Here is a 20,660-nt window from a genome sequence, read left to right as displayed (position 1 = left end):
CTGTAAAATTCTTTAGAAGAAATTGTATGTTCACCCCACCACACCAGTTTCCTCTAAGGAGTTTCATCTGTTCAAGGGCATAATTCGAATTGGTATGGTGTTCAAAGTCATATGGTACTGTGCACTTCTTGCACTGGCTGGACTACTCTATTTTTAAGGAAAACAGTGCATTTTGGACACCTGCAGGAATATAACATTGTTGCTGCCTTACCCAGTAGCTTCTCCCAAGCAGTACTCCCTGCTCCATTGAATTCACTGGGTGCTGTGGGGAAGATGGGTCGAGGGGCTACCATGTGGCTCAGCTGACATGCCAGAGGCAATGTGCTGCACAGTTAAGCCAGAGATGGGGGCTCTTTCCTCCGTGCAAGGAGATGAGCCACAGTTCCATATCCCTGGGCAAGGCACGGGCTCCCAGCTTCTGCTGGACTCAGAGCTGGGTTCCCATGGCTTTCCTGCACATGGACAGGAGGAGGGACTGTGCTCTCATGCTGGTTCTGGAGCTCCAGCTAATCTAACAAAGTTAGGCTTGACATCTTCGTGATGTATTGCAATTTGTAGTAAAAGCCATGTGTACAGACTTTCACAGATGATGTTAAGCACCTCTTGTTTTAATCTTAGTCTATTAATTTGATTCAACACAGGTTTTTCATAAGTTTTATTTGTTTATAAGAGTCTCTTACATCTCCTCAAAGTGACAGCTTCTATTTATACATAATTTCCAAAATAATTCATGTGTTAAATGATGCATATATTAGAAGAGGTAAGAATAGTAAAAAGCAAGCTTCCTTATGTTTTTTAAAATATTTAGCTAGTGACCTTCGAGGGCATCTCATTTCATCGACAAATTATTTCATGAATAACTCTTAGAAGTTTAAAGATAAATCCATACTGTAGATAAATCCTGTGTAAGAGGGAATAGAGTTACAGACAGATTTAGAATACATTTTAAAAGTAGTTGTCTTTGTTCACTTTGGTATAGGAGTGAAAAAATACCAATCTCAGGAATGTAGTTACTTGATGTCATTCAGATCAAATCAATTTAAATTGGTTGAGTCTTCTGTGTCTCTTTTAATTAAAAAATATCACTAGACTTCATAGGCTGATGAACATTGGCAATTCACTCATTCAACTTATTACCGTTAATAGCAGTATCTTTCCTTCACAAATCATTATTAAATGTGCCTGGGGATCTTGAGACCAACTGTGTAGCTAGAGGGAAGGATCCTGTCCTGGCTGCACGCGTGCCGATCGCTGGAGGTGTCCTTTCTGCAGAATGTGCTTTCTGAGGCGAGGGATGTTAATACAGGAGTGGCGACAGTTGTAGAGCCATGAGTCAGCCCCACCTTAGGAGTCTAAAGCCAAAGCTGCCAGACACACTGATGAGTTTAATATTCTAATCCAGAAGAGCAAAATACTGTTCATACTTCCCTCAGGACAAGAGACACTTCAGATTTTGCACAACTTAACTTTATTGAAAACTATATCAGTAATTTTAAGTTATAGAAGTAATTCTAATTCAAGTATCAGTAAATTCACAGCTAAACGAAACTTCTGATTTGGCCCATCAGTTCCACATGAATACTGAGTTAAACTTTCTGAGAGCCCTTTTAAACCTTTACCTCCTGTGCTGTGCAGTTTTACAGCATTTTTTTTTCCTTTTCAGAACTGACCCTCTACATTTAAGTTCAGAAAGACACTTATTTTTAATACACTGCTCTACACTGTGACAATTTAATGTTGAGAAAGTGATGAGAATGCCATGGGACATTGGGTTTTATTAGAGAAAAACAGCAGCCTTAAAGCTTGGATATGTTTTTATGGTGTACCAATTCAGAAAAGTATGCTCATTCTGGCTTAGACTTTCTGAAAGCAATTGAGGTAGATCACATAAATGGAAAAAAAGATGTTAGGCTCTGTTTTAGTTTTATTTCTTCTACTCTTTTTCCCTCTGTTTTGCCTGTGCTTGGCCAGGGAAGAGACAAGCTCTTCAGGGAAGCTGTGATCTTTAGTGTCACAATTTCTAACTCCACAGGGCTTAATTTTGCTGCAGTACATATTTACCTCCTACTTTTAAAATATTTGAGGTATGTTTTCCCCTAGGATAACGCAGATCAATGTAAGGTGCTCATCTGACTCTCTGGCAGATACTCATCACTGTTTTCTAGTGGGAACAGTAGATTAAGAAGGCAAAGAAGAAGACTAGACACTATGAAATAATGGTTCAAATATGATCCAACTTGATTCAATACTTTCTGCCCTAATTCCATGTCATTTGAAATAAAATAAAAATCCCTATTCTGCCCACTAAACAGTAGCATAAATTGTATAAGGACTTCATAATAGGGAATGATTGCCATCCCATGACTGTTCTTGTGGATCTTGTGCATCCTAGGATGTAGTGATCTGCACACACTTACTCTGTGGACATCTAAGAACTCCACTTAAACATGAATGTGACTTGCATTGACTGGAAGAATCAGCATGAGTGCAGCATTCAGGATTAGGTTTGAGGAGGTCCATAGAAGAAAGAGTAATCAGTCTTTGAAAAGTTTTACGTCTATCCTTTCCTGTGTGAAAGAGGAGGATTCTGGTGTACACCTTTCAAAAGATGTTACTAAATTACAAGAGACATTTTCCTTGTTGTTGGAATATTGAGATTTTCCTGTTACTTGTAATCAATATTTTGAAAATCAGCTTCTTTATTACATAGCTCCTTTGTGTATCTCTTCTGGCCTTTCACAGGTAAGTTACAAACATATAACTGTAGTCATAAGGTAATAGGAACATGAGATACCTTTTAATGCTAATTTTCATTAAGATTTACAGTAAATAATGGAGAGGGGAATCTTAGGTGCTAATTCCATAATTGATTTTATAGGCTATGCAGTCACAGGAATAATAACTAACTCAAATAGATATACCAGTTAAGGTCAGTAACAATTATTATTAGCTGCAATTAAAACAATTAACAATAATAATTTACATAAGTAAGTTAATCATGTGTGATCAGGTGCTGCCACCATTCTTCTCATGGATTTGTGTCTTCTCAGGAAGCCCTGTTACTATGGGACCAACTACACTACAGTTATTCACTGTTCAGCCTTACCCTGGATGGTAAAAAAGAAGACAAATAATATTTAATCACTTTTGATACACAAATGCAGGCACCTCTATACTGTAATGCAGGTTTTTAGGAACAATCACTGCTAGCTCTTACTTGGAACCCTGTGAGAGGTAATAGGTTAAATAGTAGGAAAACTTAGGAGATGCCCTAGCTGAAGATCCATGTATCTGTTTAATTGTATAAATTTGTAAAGAGTGATTGTGGAAGAAAGAAAAGTAAGAAGAGCTGAAAAGATTCAGCTCTTTCTTAAACACTAAGGAGTTATTGAGCTCAGGTAAAAAAAAAAAAAAAAAAAAAAAAAAAGGTGTATTATAGCAGCTCAATTCTTTCCATCTCTGCTGTCCATGCAGTGAAAAACAGGCTTCAGTTTCCACTTGGGCATGAGGAATGAGACAGGAGCTCAGCCCCATGGTCCTCTGGTGGAAGCCAACATCTTTGTAAGCAAAATTTCTAACTACTAGTTCTGAAGGCTTATATATTCATTCTTGGTTTTCCAGGTCAAAATAATTTTTGTTTAAAGTAGGGTCACTTTGCAACTGCAGTGCCTGAACAGATCCCAGCACTGCAGAACTTGTAATGTGTCTCTACTCCAAAGAACTATGGTCTTCAGGGAATGAAGACCAACCTAGAGATATCTTTCACAGGTGATGCATATTGTGAAGAACAGTGTATTAATAGAAAGTATTGCCTTCACATGAGCCAGTTAACATCATTACAAACACACTGTGATTGCCAGGTATACTGCTTAAAGCCAAAAAGGTCTCTAACATCATTACAAACACACTGTGATTGCCAGGTATACTGCTTAAAGCCAAAAAGGTCTCACCTACATCAGCCTCTTTTCATTACATTTCTGCTAGTTGATAGGCTTTGTTGAAAGAGTCTTTTCATACCTTGGAAAAAAGAAGTTGTAGCAGAGTTCAGAAATACCTTATAAATAAAATACTGAAGTGTCTAGGTACTATCAAAACTGAGTTAATTAAAAAAAGGTTCAGTGAGCAAAAAATTTAGTTTCGTAAAAAAAAAATTAAAAAATTGTGAAATATCTTCTTTCCATATGGTTTGACATATCCTGTATCCAGGCTTGCTCAAAATGTGTCAAGAATTACTATTGTGGGCATATTATACAACTTGGCTGTTATGTGTTTAACCTTAGGAGAAGACAGGAAGAATCTCTGGGGATGAAAAGTGAACAAGAGCTTCACATTCTTTTGAGGTGCATCAACCAGAAGTCACAAGACGTCTGAGAATATTCACACACACACACCAACTGCCATAAGTTAGAAAACACCATGATGAGGACTGACTTCCTTGTGTAGTGGCTGCTTTTGAAAAATGTCTGGTCCTCTGGCTTTGGTCAGGGAGACAGGAACCTGATCGTACCACCTCAGGTTCCTCACTGTGCTGAACCACAAGGAATTACGATTTACCTTTCTACTTGCTCAGAGACCTCTGCACCACACCCCAGTGTGTGCAATAAAGATATCCTCAGCTCTCACTGAATCTTGTCCCAGGTTCTCACCAGCAAAGACAGTTAAACATAGTTATGTCATTTCACAGAAGTGTGGTGCAGTTTTTCCTAAACTTCTAACACGCTGTCCGCTGAAATGATGAACTTCCCACGCCTACCCCAAAATCGACTGACAGGAATTCTTTTTGAGGGATATCTGTACCACCTCCTCCATCCTGTTCTTGTCTTCAGACGTGGTGAAGAGAAGGCTAGGCTTCTCTGCTTCATTCTGCAGCCCAGCATCTACACTCACACTCTCCAAGGAGTCTGAGACACCCTAATTAAACTTACATAAGTGTCTTCAAGATAATTTTACCAAAGCTTCACAGTCTCTCAGTTGCAGTCTCTATTGTGTCTGCAGTGCAGCGCAAGTAAACCTGACATCATCTGGGTCCTGTTCAAGCTGCAGCTCTCTGGATCTGCTTAGGAGCTAGCCACGTAAGTAGGTATCAAACATTCCAAACATGGATTGTAACCTGAAATATGTTGAGCTCCACACTGCTGCAATACCAGCACTATCCAGAACAACTAGCTAATTCAAAACTTGCTTGGATAAAACTGCATTGCTTCTGTGAAATTCTTGAGTTATGGATAACCAGCTTTGGTAAGCTTTTCCTGCAACCGCAGTATAGGCATACTTTGACATGACAGTATTCTGCCACTTTCTGATCCATTCTTAATCTATCCCAGCCTAATACTAGTTTTAATCTTTATTCATCATGCAAATGGATAGTGACAAAATTCATCCATACCATGAGTCTTGCTACTGAGACTACAAAAAGGCAATCACCTTGGTTTTACTGGTTTTTTGTATTACTTTGGATGTAATTTATATTTATATATTATATCTAATAGATTCCCATAGATTTGTAATCATCTTCTAACACAACAATCCTGCCCTCAGAGTCAAGTGAGTAAAGACCACGCCACCCATCCTTCCCACTGCATCGAACTCAGAGCTATATGTGTAAGTCTACTACTACTTACGCAGCTCTGCCTATTTATGGGGAAACAAAACTAGCATAATATAGTTTCAGTTTTTAAACCAAGGGGCTAAACATAAACTGAATGTAGAGTGTGTGGTCTGGTATAATGAGGATCAACATTTATTTTAGATTCCTTGCATTCTCCTCTTTATTACTTTCCTGCCACACCAAGGTATGTTGTTTTAGATTTAGTACTTGCTTTAATCTGGGAATTTAGGAAGTTCTGGATAAATTACATGTTGAAAAATGGATGTGTGTCTGAATGGGTGTGACAAGTGCATAAAAAGCTTGAAGAAGGATTTATGTATACCAGCTTAATGGCCTATCTTTTCTATCGGATTAAGCTCTGAAATTTGACCCATCATCTATTTTGCATATTCTGTTTTGTGTTGGTATTACATAGGCATACAGTTATGGTCTTTTTCTTTAGGTGATTGCCATATGTAAATTGTTGCCTTTTAAAACTGATGTACAAGTAACTGTCTTTTCTACTTTACAGGAGCTATCTCACAGAGCTGTTCTCTGTGTTTTAGAGCTTCTTTATGCCTTTGACCTCTCCCATTAGTCTTTGCTCCAGCACAGTTTGCTCTGAATTGTCACTAGCAAAAGTAAAGACTGGGAAAAATCTTTGATGAAACCGGTTGAAATTATCAGTCCATTTTAAACAATAAACTGAAAACTGGTTAAGTCACTGGTCAAGTTGACTTGTAGACTATTCATGGCTTGAAAGTTGTGTGAAGAGCAGCCACCAGAGACCCTGGACCTAGCATGCTTGACTGAGAGTTTGCAGCAGTTGATTGGTTGTACTTAGGCCCCAACACTTAATTAAGAAACTAAAATTTATGTTCTCTGGATAGTCTAAATTTCCACTAAAACTCAATTTTAAATTTTTTTTTGCCTTGTGCATCTTGTTCCCATTCTCTTTGGACAAAGCTGTTCATCTGTACTTCAGTTTCTATAACATACAGTCTTCCTTTTCTGAGAATTTTGTCTATTTAAAGACAGAAGTACCAAGGGGATATATTATCTCAGCAAGTTACTGTTTCTACACCATTACATGTGCTATAGTACTTCATAGTTCTCCGTGTATTATCATCCATCCCATGTTTTATGCCTATTATGATAATGACTAAGTGATTATTAAATATTATGACACTTCATTTCTCTAAGAAGTGCCTAAAATATAAATCTAATGATTCTTAAGGAGACATCTCTTGAGAACAGCCTCTAATAGCTACAGCTGACAATATCCTGTGACATGTCAATGGAATTTTATGCTATACAAAACAATTATCCAAAAAAGATGCAATGCAAATGCAATTTTTGTGGCACAGGCAAACTCAGATATTGTAAGCACAATGTTCACTAGCAGTATAAAGCATGTGTATGGCTTGCCAGCTGCCTCAGACATGGGCTGTTTCTATTGTCAAGTGTACAAGATTTTATTTCTAGGTCTTTTGTTTCCACCTGCTATTTCAATGCCTGCACAAGAGTTGAAAGTATTAAGGCACCTGCTTACCTTCTGGATGTTTTTTAGTGAAAATTTTGAAAAGCAACATTCTTTCCTTTCAATAATCTTCTGTAGAGGTGCTCATTAAACATCATGTTATCCACTATGCAGGCATAATTTTCTATGTCTATTTAGATTATAAACTAATGGGGCTGGGGGTTACTTTATATAATTCTTATAATGCAGATTTTGAAGGTTTGAAAATTTAATGAGTTGAGAAAATACCTATTTGGTTCCTTAGACTGGGATTTCAACTAATGTTATTCAGAGTGGCACTAAAGAGATGAAAAACAGCTGTGCAGGTCTTTTTCAGCTTTTTGCATCAAGTAGAATACAAGAAGAGAAGGAAAAAGAAGATAATTTAAACAGAGAAAGATGGCTGTAAATGTGATGCTCTATATTTAAGTAGTTATCATTATTACTAAACCTACAATTTGAATATGTAACATGACCTAAATATGCCTCTGGAATGTACTTTTAAGAGAGTTTATACAAAACTGCTGTACCATTTTTATGTTAATACAATACTTGAAGTTTAAGGCTCTTATTAATCATTAAAAAATGTAACTTTCCCTTGAAAGCTATCTGCAAGTGAAACCCTACTTGAATAAGGACACTTTCATTACCTACTTTATTCTTATCTGCACTAAAAAGGTTTACCTAATGTAGCTATTTAAAAGGGGGATGGAATATTGTACTGAGTAGCTATGCTACTTTATAATTTCCTTTGGATGCAATTATACAAGGGTAGAGGTGCTTCCTCAACTGCTATTAGAAATTATTTACTTTAATGTAACCAAAAGGAAAATAAACAACAAACGTATAACTGTATGAATATGTAGCTCTGGAGTGGCAGTGAAGAAGAGCACAGAAAAGGAAAATGATTGTATAATTTGAACTTCACTAATACAATTGTTTTTCTAGCACAGACTATACTCAACTCGTTCTGTCTCAGCTTGGTACAATGCAGATCTTGCTGCTTTAAGGCTAGATCCAGGGCTATTTTCCTGAAACATTTTTAGAGATGGATGCAGTGTTTCATCTCTTTATTTCTTGCAAAAGAGAAATGTATTCAGCAATACTGAAATGTACACAATGCATATTATATAGAAACTAGAACTTTCCAACATATAGTATATTCCATTGTATAATTCATAACCTTTCACTTAGAAAACACAGATGAAACAGACTTTTATTTGAATTTAGAAATTAAAAATAAACTTGTTTTTAACCTTGAATAAAAATATATTTCTGCTTATTCTGAATTGACAGGTCCCTGTTTTCCCCACTGAAACAAAATGTCTGCACAACTGCAGCATTATCTCTCCAGCAGTACAAGTCTTATGTTGTCAGTGAAGCTTTTGGGTTTTAGTACCACCACAAAAACGGCAGCTCTCATGATACACATTCTGGCTAAAAGCTGAACCAGAACTTAAGTAATATATTTCCCTCATCTTCCCTTGTCATCTGCTACTTATTAATCCTTCCTTCCTCCTCTTTCTGGTCATTCCATTCTCCTAATTACACCTCCTCTTTCCCATTACCGTTTTCATCCTTGCCCCTCATCTCTCTTGTATTTCACTGCTCATTTACACATGTTGCTTTGCATTTAGCACATATGGTGAAAAGCTAACTGTCAGTAGAAGCTGTGAATGCCCAGTCTAAAACTTACTGGATGTGAAAAGCCCTCAAAGAGCTTTGGATCAGGACTCTGAAAGAACAGTACTAAAAAGCTCCTGGGTAAATTATTATCACAGCAGTCTCTAGAACAACCTCGGCTTCCAAAATTAAATACACCTTAGCTTCAGCTCATTTACTATACCCAAGTCAGTGAAGAAAGTCGACCAATGAGAACATTTTCACGTTGGCATTCTTTTGACAGCTTCTAGTTCACCAGTTTTATTTTAATCTTTTGGGGTTTTTTATGCATTTTAAATGCTGACAAACTGTAAGTTATTCTATTGCAGATTCATTAACGAATTACTGTTGCTAGATTACAGCTGCAGACAATCCCATGCATTTCTCCTTAACCTTGGAGACCAACTCATGAACATGCTTAATTTCAAATGTTCAAAAAATGAAAGCAGAAATAAAATTCTATCACCTCTTGTTCTACAGATAATATCCGAGTTATATGTCACTGGAAACATGGAGAATACAGAAGGGATGTCTGGCCTACACCGCCCTCTGATTACATCCTGCCAGTGTTGAGTTGCCATGTTGCAACTCCCTGCTTTTTTTTTTTCTGTAGAATTCAATGCCTTCGCTTGGTGTGATTTTTCTGTTAAGTCCTGGAGGTGTTACCTATCTCTGTCCAGCAATATTACTTCTGTTTTCAGTTTTGCCCTGCTCATTTTACCTGGCTCTGCTCTGTGAAATTTCTCAAGGTTCTTTCAACTATTTAGCAATGTCCTCTGAAGTGTGAGCCACAGCTGCCCAGCAGTGATGTGTCGCCAGCAGCTGAGGTGAGGCCTGGGGACGTGGCAGAGAACTGGGACCCACGTGGGTCACATGCGGCAGAGGATGCAGGAAACTGAAACATAACCACAGCTTAGAAAAACGTACATCAGGAATAGGGAAAATAAAGTAAAGATCTTGTTAGGAAATGCAAAGTAGTGACAAGCTTTCTCCACACTCCTTTTCCCTCAAGTCATTCTTAGTGATTCTATACTTCTTGTATTAATCCACTGATTATAAAGATTGGTTTGCCCAGAATTTAAGAAACCTGGGTTTCTACAACTGAATACCATTAATGGTGTAAGAAAAGTAGTCTGTAGACTCCATCACAAACCTCACAGTTCAGTTATACTGTAACTACAGCATTTGTATAGGGCTTAGCAAACTGGAAGTGAGATCTGTTTGTTTCTGGGAATCACAATACAATGAATGAACAATACAATCAACTTGAAATTTTTTATAAGAGTATGAAAGCCTTAACTTTTAAAGAGAAAAGAATATCTGAATTAGAGGTTTGACAATAGACATTTTGGCAGTACATTCTAACGTAATACACTGTGATCATACAGCTATTTTCAATGATAAAACACAGCTTGGAAGTGTCATTACGGAAAAAGTAATGAACTTCTATCAGTTTATTTTTTATCAACTTATGTTACCTAATGTAGCAATGCAGAAAAAGAAACTTAATATTTCTGACACAGGTCTAACATCCAGAATTTGCTTTATAAACTCAGATAACTTAGATCATGACTACCATATCAATCTTCTTTGATTTTGGAGCACAAGGATATTTCACAACCACGTAGAAACTCTGCATGAACCATCACATCAGAAGTTCTGCAGCAAGCTCAAGTTTTAACATCATTTCCTCTGCTGACTCAGTTGTTTCTACTAAGAGGTTTTCCTTTTTCTATGAAAAGAAAAAAAACCTTGCAGAGAAGAACCTAAATGGGAGGAGGAATACAATCCATGTTTTAGCAAAAAAGTGTAGGAAGAATAAATATGATCAGTTTTTATTTTCTTTTATTTTAGGCCAGTCATCTGCAGTGCATAAGGGATCGAAGTACTTTTTTGGGACACATTGCTTGACAGTTCTTGCCTCCAAACGCAGCTCCCTCCTGGATGGAAGTTGCCAGCCATATTGAATATTGCACATATTAATGCAAAAGGCTGAACAGATTCCTGAGAAAGGTTGCGTTGCGTCTGTTAATTTTTTTGTTTATCGTTCTGTGTATTTGCTGGGTATAGTCTGCCATCTGCCAAATGTCATTCAGAGATTGCTGCATTTTAGTAGTGCATGAAATTTTATTTCCCTGTAGTTCATATTAGCCTATTGGTTCTTCGAAGTGATTGGGATTTCCTGAAGATGAAAAACAGTACATGTTAGTCATAGTCTCTTTTATTCATCTGAAATACCAGGGCTCCTGAGTCTAGTTATCTAACCCATTTGGCTACATCTCTGTTTAAAACTGATTTCTTCTCAATTGCCTTAATAAAAGCTTTCTAGCACAATTTACTGAAAATGGCGTCTGACAGTATGTGATATTTGATATCACACAACCAATTCTATCTCCTAGCTTTGTAGTTGCTTGTCATGAGGGATGAGTGTTCTTTAAACCCAACATTTAACATGTGTGGTCCTCGGACTTACAGTTCCCCTGGGTCAAACAACTACTGTTCCAGTACATGGCCCACTATTTCAGTACTCACATCATAAGGACAAATGCTTGCTAAACTTTACTAGTCCTCTGTGGGTTTAAATGTGGTGGAACAGATGCAATTCTGCTGCACTGGTGCAGTCACTGGTCATGGTCAAGAGGATTGCTTCTGCACATCTCTGTTTCTATAAGTGATTCATCACTGGAATGGACTACACGACAAGGTACTCAAATCTGGAAAGCCTGACAGAGAGGGAAAGGCAATCTGTTTCAGCAGTGTGGAAGTTAAAAGAACAGATCTGATGATACTCTGCAGATATCCGCACAAGGGGAATGCTTCTCTTGGTGGCGCTGTCTAATCTAATAGATGAGGCTGGATAGTGACTAGAAAGAAATCAGGTATTTTGAAAAAGGAATAATGAATCGTTAGCCCAACCTGCCTTGGGAAGGAGGAAAGCTGAGACACCTCAAAAAAAGAAGGACAGAATGAATAACATTTTTGTCTCAAAAATAATTAATTCTGAATAAAAAATTCTAATTTTAAAATAAAAAATTCTAAGTCTGAAGCAGGAGCTCATTTGTCTTACTCTTAGAAATAGATCAACTTCCTTTGCAGAGTCTAGGTAGCAGTTGAAATGATGCTTACTGGCCATTTTCTTTTCTTTTAACTTTATTCTCCCTTCTGAGTGAAAAAAGGTCATCTGTATTCTGGGTAATGTGATACACGCCCATCACAAGAAGATTTTACACCAGATTTTGTTTATCTTTCCAAAAGATATGCCTTAGTACAAATATAAATTATGGAGTTCATGTAGTAAAAACTATGGGCATCCTTGGAAGGATGTTACCTTGACTCAGTCAGTTGGTGAAGTCTTGCCTAAAAACATAGGGGTTCCTGATCAGCTTTTTGTCTCTTCTCTGTGAAACCAAGCATTGCATGGCATTGAGCAGAAATGTCACCCTTCAATGAACAGTTTAGATATTTCATATGCTTATTATCCTCTCAGTTCTCTCCATAACTGAAGACATTGATACATCCCTATTATTACATACATAATCACAATCTATTTATCAAACTGAATGTATCTGTTATATCAAGTCAGAAATGCAACAGCTGAGATGAATGATAATACCTGACATGATATTTCAATATCAAACATCAAAAAAAAGTATCAAATGCTCATCTATTTTGTGTATCCCAAGAAATTACAGAAGCTTTTTGCCTTCAAACAATTGTTGCTTTATGTGTTCTAAGGAATTCAGTTTTCATTGTTATTTTTCTAATTTCTGACACGTCATTTGTTCCCTCTAAATCACTGTTTCAAACCTGCCTCTGAAGTAGTGAAAATTCTTCATTCAAAAAATGAGAGAATTATAATCAATTTTTGTTATCTAAGTCTTGTTTTGTGTCAAAACACTAAGCCTGCTTTTGTGATCTCATTGAATCTTCATTTATCATAGTTTTGCAGTAACAGATGGGAAAGGTGGAAGTGACAAGAGCAAGCAATTGTAATCCCTTGTGCTTGAGATGGGACAGAGAAAAGATTTTTTTGTTTTCAAATTAGAAAATGGTAAATAATGAGCATATAGAATAATCTGTCTAAAACATTTAAATGCAGTTGTATGCTGCCAGGATTGTTAGCAACTATTTTTACTAGCTGCTATTTAATGTATAAGTAGTGTGACACATGGCATTTTGTAGCATGGCTGAGAAGATAATAAAATGTCTGCTTGAGTTCCTCCACCCCTCATCTCCCATAGTGGAACAAATAAGCAGCAATTTTGTAGGTTGTTTTGTTGATGTAGATATTGCTTCCACTCAAAATTTCAATAACAGAATCAATTCAGGTCGGATCAATGGTGAAGATCACTAGAGTAGCTTTTGGGTATTAATCATACTATCTGTTTTGCCTCTATACCACGCTATCAAGGTCCAACATGCTGGTTCTCAATTTTAGGGAATTTTAAAAAAAAAAAAACCAATGATACAGTAGCTGTGTGTTTTCTTAATGTAAACATTTTATTTACCAGTTTATTTCATCTGTCCTGCAACAGATACAGAGCATACACAACTTCCCTTCCCTTCCCTTCCCTTCCCTTCCCTTCCCTTCCCTTCCCTTCCCTTCCCTTCCCTTCCCTTCCCTTCCCTTCCCTTCCCTTCCCTTCCCTTCCCTTCCCTTCCCTTCCCTTCCCTTCCTTCCCTTCCCCTCCCTTCCCTTCCCTTCCCTTCCCTTCCCTTCCCTTCCCTTCCCTTCCCTTCCCTTCCCTTCCCTTCCCTTCCCTTCCCTTCCCTTCCCTTCCCTTCCCTTCCCTTCCCTTCCCTTCCCTTCCCTTTCTTTCTTATTCTAACCTTGCTTTTAAAACTCTTATTCAGATGCATTGGATTTAATCCTAGGAATCCACTTCCTCCTCAGATGTGTTTCTAGTTAGAAGTACAGAGGCAGAGAACAAATGCTTTTGCTGCTTACTAGTTCTTTCCTCTAAGAAACTGTATCAATATGTGACTAATATTTTTGTCCATAACTATTTCATAGAATCACAGAATCATTAAGGTTGGAAAAGACCCTTAAGATCATCGAGTCCAACCGTTAACCTAACACTGCCAAGTCCATCTAAACCATGTCCTCGAGCACCACATCTATCTGTTCTTTAAATACCTCCAGGGATGGAGACTCAACCACTTCCCTGGGCAGCCTGTTCCAATGCCTGACTACCCTTTCGGTGAAGAAGTTTTTCCTAATGTTCTAACCTAAACCTCCCCTGGCGCAGCTTGAGGCCATTTCCTTTCATCCTATCACTTGTTACTAGGGAGAAGAGACTGACCCCTACCTCGCTACAACCTCCTTTCAGGTAGTTGTAGAGAGCAATAAGGTCTCCCCTCAGACTCCTCTTCTCCAGACTAAACAACCCCAGCTCCCTCAGCCACTCCTCATAAGACTTGTGCTCTAGACCCTTCACCAATGTCGTTGCCCTTCTTTGGACTCGCTCCAGCACCTCGATGTCCTTCTTGTAGTGAGGGGCCCAAAACTGAACACAGTACTCGAGGTGCGGCCTCACCAATGCCGAGTACAGGGGTACTATTACCTCCCTGGTCCTGCTGGCCACACTGTTCTTGATACAGGCCAGGATGCCATTGGCCCTCTTGGCCACCTGAGCACACTGCTGGCTCATGTTCAGGCGGCTGTCAACCAACACCCCCAGGTCCTTTTCCACCAGGCAGCTCTCCAGCCACTCCTCCCCCAGCCTGTAGCGTTGCATGGGGTTGTTGTGACCCAAGTGCAGGACCCAGCACTAACCCTTGTTGAACCTCATACAGTTGGCCCCGGCCCATCGATCCAGCCTGTCCAGGTCCCTCTGTAGGGCCTTCCTACCCTCCAGCAGATCAACACTTCCACCCAACTTGGTGTCATCTGCAAACTTACTGAGGCTGCACTCCATCCCCTCATCCAGATCACTGATAAAGATCTTGAACAGGACCGGCCCCAACACTGAGCGTGGGGAACACCACTCGTGACCGGCCTCCAACTGCATTTAATTCCATTCACCACAACTCTTTGGGCCTAGCCACCCAGCCAGTTTTTTACCCAGCAAAGAGTACACCCATCCAAGCCATGAGCAGCCAGTTTCTCCAGGAGAATGCTGTGGGAAACAGTGTCAAAGGCTTTATGAAAGTCCAGGTAGACAACATCCACAGCCTTTCCCTCATCTACTAAGCGGGTCACCTTGTCATAGAAAGAGATCAGGTTAGTCAAGCAGGACCTGCCTTTCATGAACCCATGCTGACTGGGCCTGATCACCTGGTTGTCCTGTACATGCTGCGTGATGACACTCACAATGATCTTCTCCATAAACTTCCCCAGCATGGAGGTCAGGCTGACAGGCCTGTAGTTCCCCGGATCCTCCTTCTGGCCCTTCTTGTAGATTGGTGTCACATTTACTAAGTGCCAGTTAACTGGGACCTCCCCGTTAGCCAGGACTGCTGATAGATGATGGAAAGTGGCTTGGTGAGTACCTCCGCCAGCTCCCTCAGCACCCTTGGGTGGATTCCATCTGGCCCTACAAACTTTTGTGTGTGTCTATGTGGTGTAGCAGATCGCTAACCATTTCAATAAACGAATTAAAATGAAATTAATAAAAAGAAAAAAAAAACATGAGTAAAGTAGCACAGAAGTATTGAGTCTTTGATTTCTTTTTTTTTAAATAAATGAGATATCTTCTCTATCCATTTAGTAATAAATGACTTCGTACCCATAAAGAAGGCTCAGTGACAGTATGACCACAATTAATGGGATACTATATATATAGTACTCATATACATATAGTGAACATTGTATTCATATGATGACACACATAAATACATGTATATGTGTGTGTGTGTATTTACAAACTATGCTAAAAACCATGTATAGGTATAGTATCCGTCGCATATCACAAATCATACTATTGATATAGTATACTATAGTCACACAGTAAATTGCCACTCACAGGGAAGGGTATTATTCACAGTGAGTAAACTTTACATCAGTCAGGGTCTTTGCTTGCAAATGGCTGGATTTTGCTCAGTCTTCTCCATTTTGATTTGCTGTCAGGGCTGTGCCCAGGAGAGCCCTCCTCCTGCAGAAGGTCCTGCTGGTTTCTGTGGCAGAGGGCAATCCCAAGGCACAGGGTTCAACACAGGGCGAGCATTCAGAGGAGCTTTATGACAGAAAGGACAGGTCTGGTACTTCATAGACATTGTTTTCTCCTTCCTCATCATCCATTTCCTTTCAGACCTGAGCTGATTCTTTACTTTTTAATAGTCCCTTGCTCTGTTGTTTTTCTTAAATTCTAGACAGATCATCCCATTGGGATTCTTTTATTTATTCTGAAAGATCTTGGAAGAAATTCAAAATCCTCTTTATTGTATCTGTATTTTCCATGCCAAGCTGTCCCCTGGCATCCAGTGCCAGCCTTTCACGAGTGGACTTCTTTACCCTATTTTTCTTACTCTCCATGGTCCACAAATAAGAAAGAGTAGGTTCATAGGTGTAGCAGTAAACAGGCATCTTCTTCCCATAGTGCAGACAAACATAACTTTTGTCTGTATAACTACATATCAAAAAATTTTGTTCTCCTTTTCCAAGTAAATTTAATGCCAAGAAGGAAATATGCATTAGTTGACACCATGACTCAAAGGACTTTGCCCCAAGACATCTACAAACTATGATGAGACAATGAGAGGTTGGAAACGTCTGCACAGTCAAAAGACCATATTGGAAATTCACTGATGATGGCAGCGTGTGTAAGTAGCTGGGTAAATCTTACTCCTCCCCACCTCTCCCACCGCTATTCATTTCACAAAACAACAGCAGAGGAGAATAGAGAGGGTGGAAGATTCTGGAGAAAAAAAAAAGAGAGGATTTCTACTTTCTATATTGCAAATGGTTTGAGCATAGAGGAGAAAATAATAATGTGGGAAAAGGAAAAGAGAGAGTAAACCTCTAAGTCTGTTCCTCAACACTGATCAAGCACTATGCTCTTTGACCTTAAGAAGTGCTCGATGCCCTGTGCTTTACCCTCTTGTACCCCATCCACACACTTTACATATATGCAGATGGAATGCAGATGTTCAGTACTATCACAGAAGATATTATCAGTAATGTGGTTTTATTCACATAACTTGAATGCAATTATCTCTTTATCATTTAGGAAAGAGACTATTTTGAAGTGATTTTGATATTCTCTGCACGTGTTAAATAGCTGTCAAACAAAACAGTGCTTTTAGTTTATTTCTGTATTGTACCCCTTCCTCCATTAATATTTGGTCAAGACTGAGCATATTTGAGTAAATGGGTGCAATACTCTTCTATTCTCCATAGAGAGAACTGGAATGAGAAAATTGACTGAAGCCTTCTTTCTGCTTCTTTTAAGGTTTGGGGGATGCACTAGGTTTGGATGGTTATCCATCAGCTTCCTAGAAAAGACAAGAATGCAGGAGAAATCAGCACAAGCTGAACATTTACCTGTATTATCAGTTCTTCACAAGGCCTTATTTTCAAGCAGGGACACAATACCATTTGTCTTGGGTGAACAACTGCAGCATAAAAATGGATGGGACCTTATCCAAGCTCCTCTCCTGCCTCTGCTCAGCCTGGCCACTTTAAACACATCACAAACTCTGCTGGCAATGGATCCCATATCAGAGTTTAAATCACAAGCACAGAGTACAGCCCATTCTACTGGCCTATGGGAACTGGGAAGCACTGTCTTGATCTAGACCTTACAAACACTTTGTGGACGTAAAATGAGTTACAGTTGCAGATTTATCAGGCAGGGACTAAGGCCCCCTCCTTCCTCTTTTAACATTAAGGCTCTTACTGCCAACTGCAACATCCCAAGATGCAGCCGCACCACCTACGCTCTGCAAGAGGGCTGTCAGCAGCTGGCTTCCACAAAGCATTGTTCACCCTTGACGGCAGTGACAGCAAACACCAAGCTACCTTCCTAATGACTGTTGAAGAGGAAAAGGTGATGGATTTCACAATGAATATCATATATGACAACAGATGTAATTCGATAGGTTTCCAGTGACTGCACATCAGTGTGTCATAAAGCTAAATTCTGCTTTTAAAAAGATTGTTATAAAGTAACAAAAACAATCTCGAGGTTTGGTTTGGTATGCTTTTCTTTTCTTTTCTTTTCTTTTCTTTTCTTTTCTTTTCTTTTCTTTTCTTTTCTTTTCTTTTCTTTTCTTTTCTTTTCTTTTCTTTTCTTTTCTTTTCTTTTCTTTTCTTTTCTTTTCTTTTCTTTTCTTTTCTTTTCTTTTCTTTTCTTTTCTTTTCTTTTCTTTTCTTTTCTTTTCTTTTCTTCTCTTTTCTTTTCTTTTCTTCTCTTTTCTTTTCTTTTCTTCTCTTTTCTTTTCTTTTCTTCTCTTTTCTTTTCTTTTCTTCTCTTTTCTTCTCTTTTCTTTTCTTTTCTTCTCTTTTCTTTTCTTTTCTTCTCTTTTCTTTTCTTTTCTTTTCTTTTCTTTTCTTTTCTTTTCTTCTCTTTTCTTCTCTTTTCTTCTCTTTTCTTCTCTTTTCTTCTCTTTTATTCTCTTTTCTTCTCTTTTCTTCTCTTTTCTTTTCTTTTCTTTTCTTTTCTTTTCTTTTCTTTTCTTCTCTTTTCTTCTCTTTTCTTCTCTTTTCTTCTCTTTTCTTCTCTTTTCTTCTCTTTTCTTCTCTTTTCTTCTCTTTTCTTCTCTTTTCTTCTCTTTTCTTCTCTTTTCTTCTCTTTTCTTCTCTTTTCTTTTCTTCTCTTTTCTTTTCTTTTCTTCTCTTTTCTTCTCTTTTCTTCTCTTTTCTTTTCTTTTCTTTTCTTTTCTTCTCTTCTCTTTTCTTCTCTTTTCTTCTCTTTTCTTCTCTTTTCTTCTCTTTTCTTCTCTTTTCTTCTCTTTTCTTTTCTTTTCTTCTCTTTTCTTTTCTTTTCTTTTCTTTTCTTTTCTTTTCTTTTCTTTTCTTTTCTTTTCTTTTCTTTTCTTTCCTTTTCTTTCCTTTCCTTTCCTTTCCTTTCCTTTTCTTTCCTTTCCTTTCCTTTTCTTTCCTTTCCTTTCCTTTCCTTTCCTTTCCTTTCCTTTCCTTTCCTTTCCTTTCCTTTCCTTTCCTTTCCTTTCCTTTCCTTTCCTTTCGTTTCCTTTCCTTTCCTTTCCTTTCCTTTCCTTTCCTTTCCTTTCCTTTCCTTTCCTTTCCTTTCCTTTCCTTTCCTTTCCTTTCCTTTCCTTTCCTTTCCTTTCCTTTCCTTTCCTTTCCTTTCCTTTCCTTTCCTTTCCTTTCCTTTCCTTTCCTTTCCTTTCCTTTCCTTTCCTTTCCTTTCCTTTCCTTTCCTTTCCTTTCCTTTCCTTTCCTTTCCTTTCCTTTCCTTTCCTTTCCTTTCCTTTCCTTTCCTTTCCTTTCCTTTCCTTTCCTTTCCTTTCCTTTCCTTTCCTTTCCTTTCCTTTCCTTTCCTTTCCTTTCCTTTCCTTTCCTTTCCTTTCCTTTCCTTTCCTTTCCTTTCCTTTCCTTTCCTTTCCTTTCCTTTCCTTTCCTTCCTTCCTTCCCTTCCCTTCCCTTCCCTTCCCTTCCCTTCCCTTCCCTTCCTTCCCTTCCCTTCCCTTCCCTTCCCTTCCCTTCCCTTCCCTTCCCTTCCCTTCCCTTCCCTTCCCTTCCCTTCCCTTCCCTTCCCTTCCCTTCCCTTCCCTTCCCTTCCCTTCCCTTCCCTTCCTTCCCTTCCCTTCCCTTCCCTTCCCTTCCCTTCCCTTCCCTTCCCTTCCCTTCCTTCCCTTCCCTTCCCTTCCCTTCCCTTCCCTTCCCTTCCCTTCCCTTCCCTTCCTTCCCTTCCCCTTCCCCTTCCCTTCCCCTTTCCCTTCCCCTTTCCCTTCCCTTCCCTTCCCTTTCCCTTTCCCTTTCCCTTTCCCTTTCCCTTTCCCTTTCCCTTCCCCTTTCCCTTTCCCTTTCCCTTTCCCTTTCCCTTCCCCTTCCCCTTCCCCTTCCCCTTCCCCTTTCCCTTTCCCTTTCCCTTCCCCTTTCCCTTTCCCTTTCCCTTTCCCTTTCCCTTTCCCTTTCCCTTTCCTTCTCTTTCCTTCTCTTTCCTTTCCTTCTCTTTCCTTCTCTTTCCTTCTCTTTGCTTTTCTTTGCTTTTTTCCCCCAGGTATTGATTTTAAGAGTACAGTGAAGGGAAAGAAATAATGTTTTTTCCCCTAGCACCGATAAACAGGCCAAGCACAGTTTTCTGTATTTTGCAGAAGAACAGGTATATGAAGCCTATCTAGAGATAATAAAAATGTAGTCAAGATACTGCTCAGCTTTTATACCATACCATACCATATGTTCTTTAGGAAGCCCATAAGCATTAAATTTACAGATGGGGAAACCAAGGCAAACACTCATAGTCAGCCCCACCCACAATTTAACAGTGCTGTTATCCAGCATGTACCACTGCCTTAGCTATTACTACACTCTCCTCTGATTCCTCACCAGAATGCCAATGTAACAGGCATGCTCTGGCCAACATGTCTATTACTGAAACACTCCCAACGAATCCATAATGGTCTAAAGACTGTGTTGCGCTATAGATGCTATGTTTGGAAATAGCTACATTCAGTAATCTTAGCAAGGAAACATTTTTTCCTCTTGTTTGTCTGGTATCTTGGGGGGTTTTCAGAGGATGGGCACAAGGTCGTGCAAGACTTTTTCTTTACAGAGTCACTTATAGAAAAGTTGTGGGAAGGAGAGAGAGGGACAATTTAATTTTCCATCAGACCAGGAGGAACATGGCATCAGCTGGTGGCTCCGCTCTCCAGCAGCAGCACTTGCTAAGGTAGCACAGACAAACACCAAAGGCAATGGCAGGAGGGATTGATTCCCACCACTGCCAGATGATGGACAAAGACAAAAGGAAACAAGGTAAGGGAGTTTAC

This window comes from Nipponia nippon, unplaced genomic scaffold (assembly GCF_047370975.1).
Source record: "Nipponia nippon isolate SJK-2023a ecotype South Korea unplaced genomic scaffold, ASM4737097v1 scaffold_3, whole genome shotgun sequence".
In the NCBI taxonomy this organism is placed as follows: domain Eukaryota; kingdom Metazoa; phylum Chordata; class Aves; order Pelecaniformes; family Threskiornithidae; genus Nipponia; species Nipponia nippon.
The sequence above is the reverse complement of the archived record's forward strand: the minus strand, read 5'-3'. Positions refer to the sequence as shown.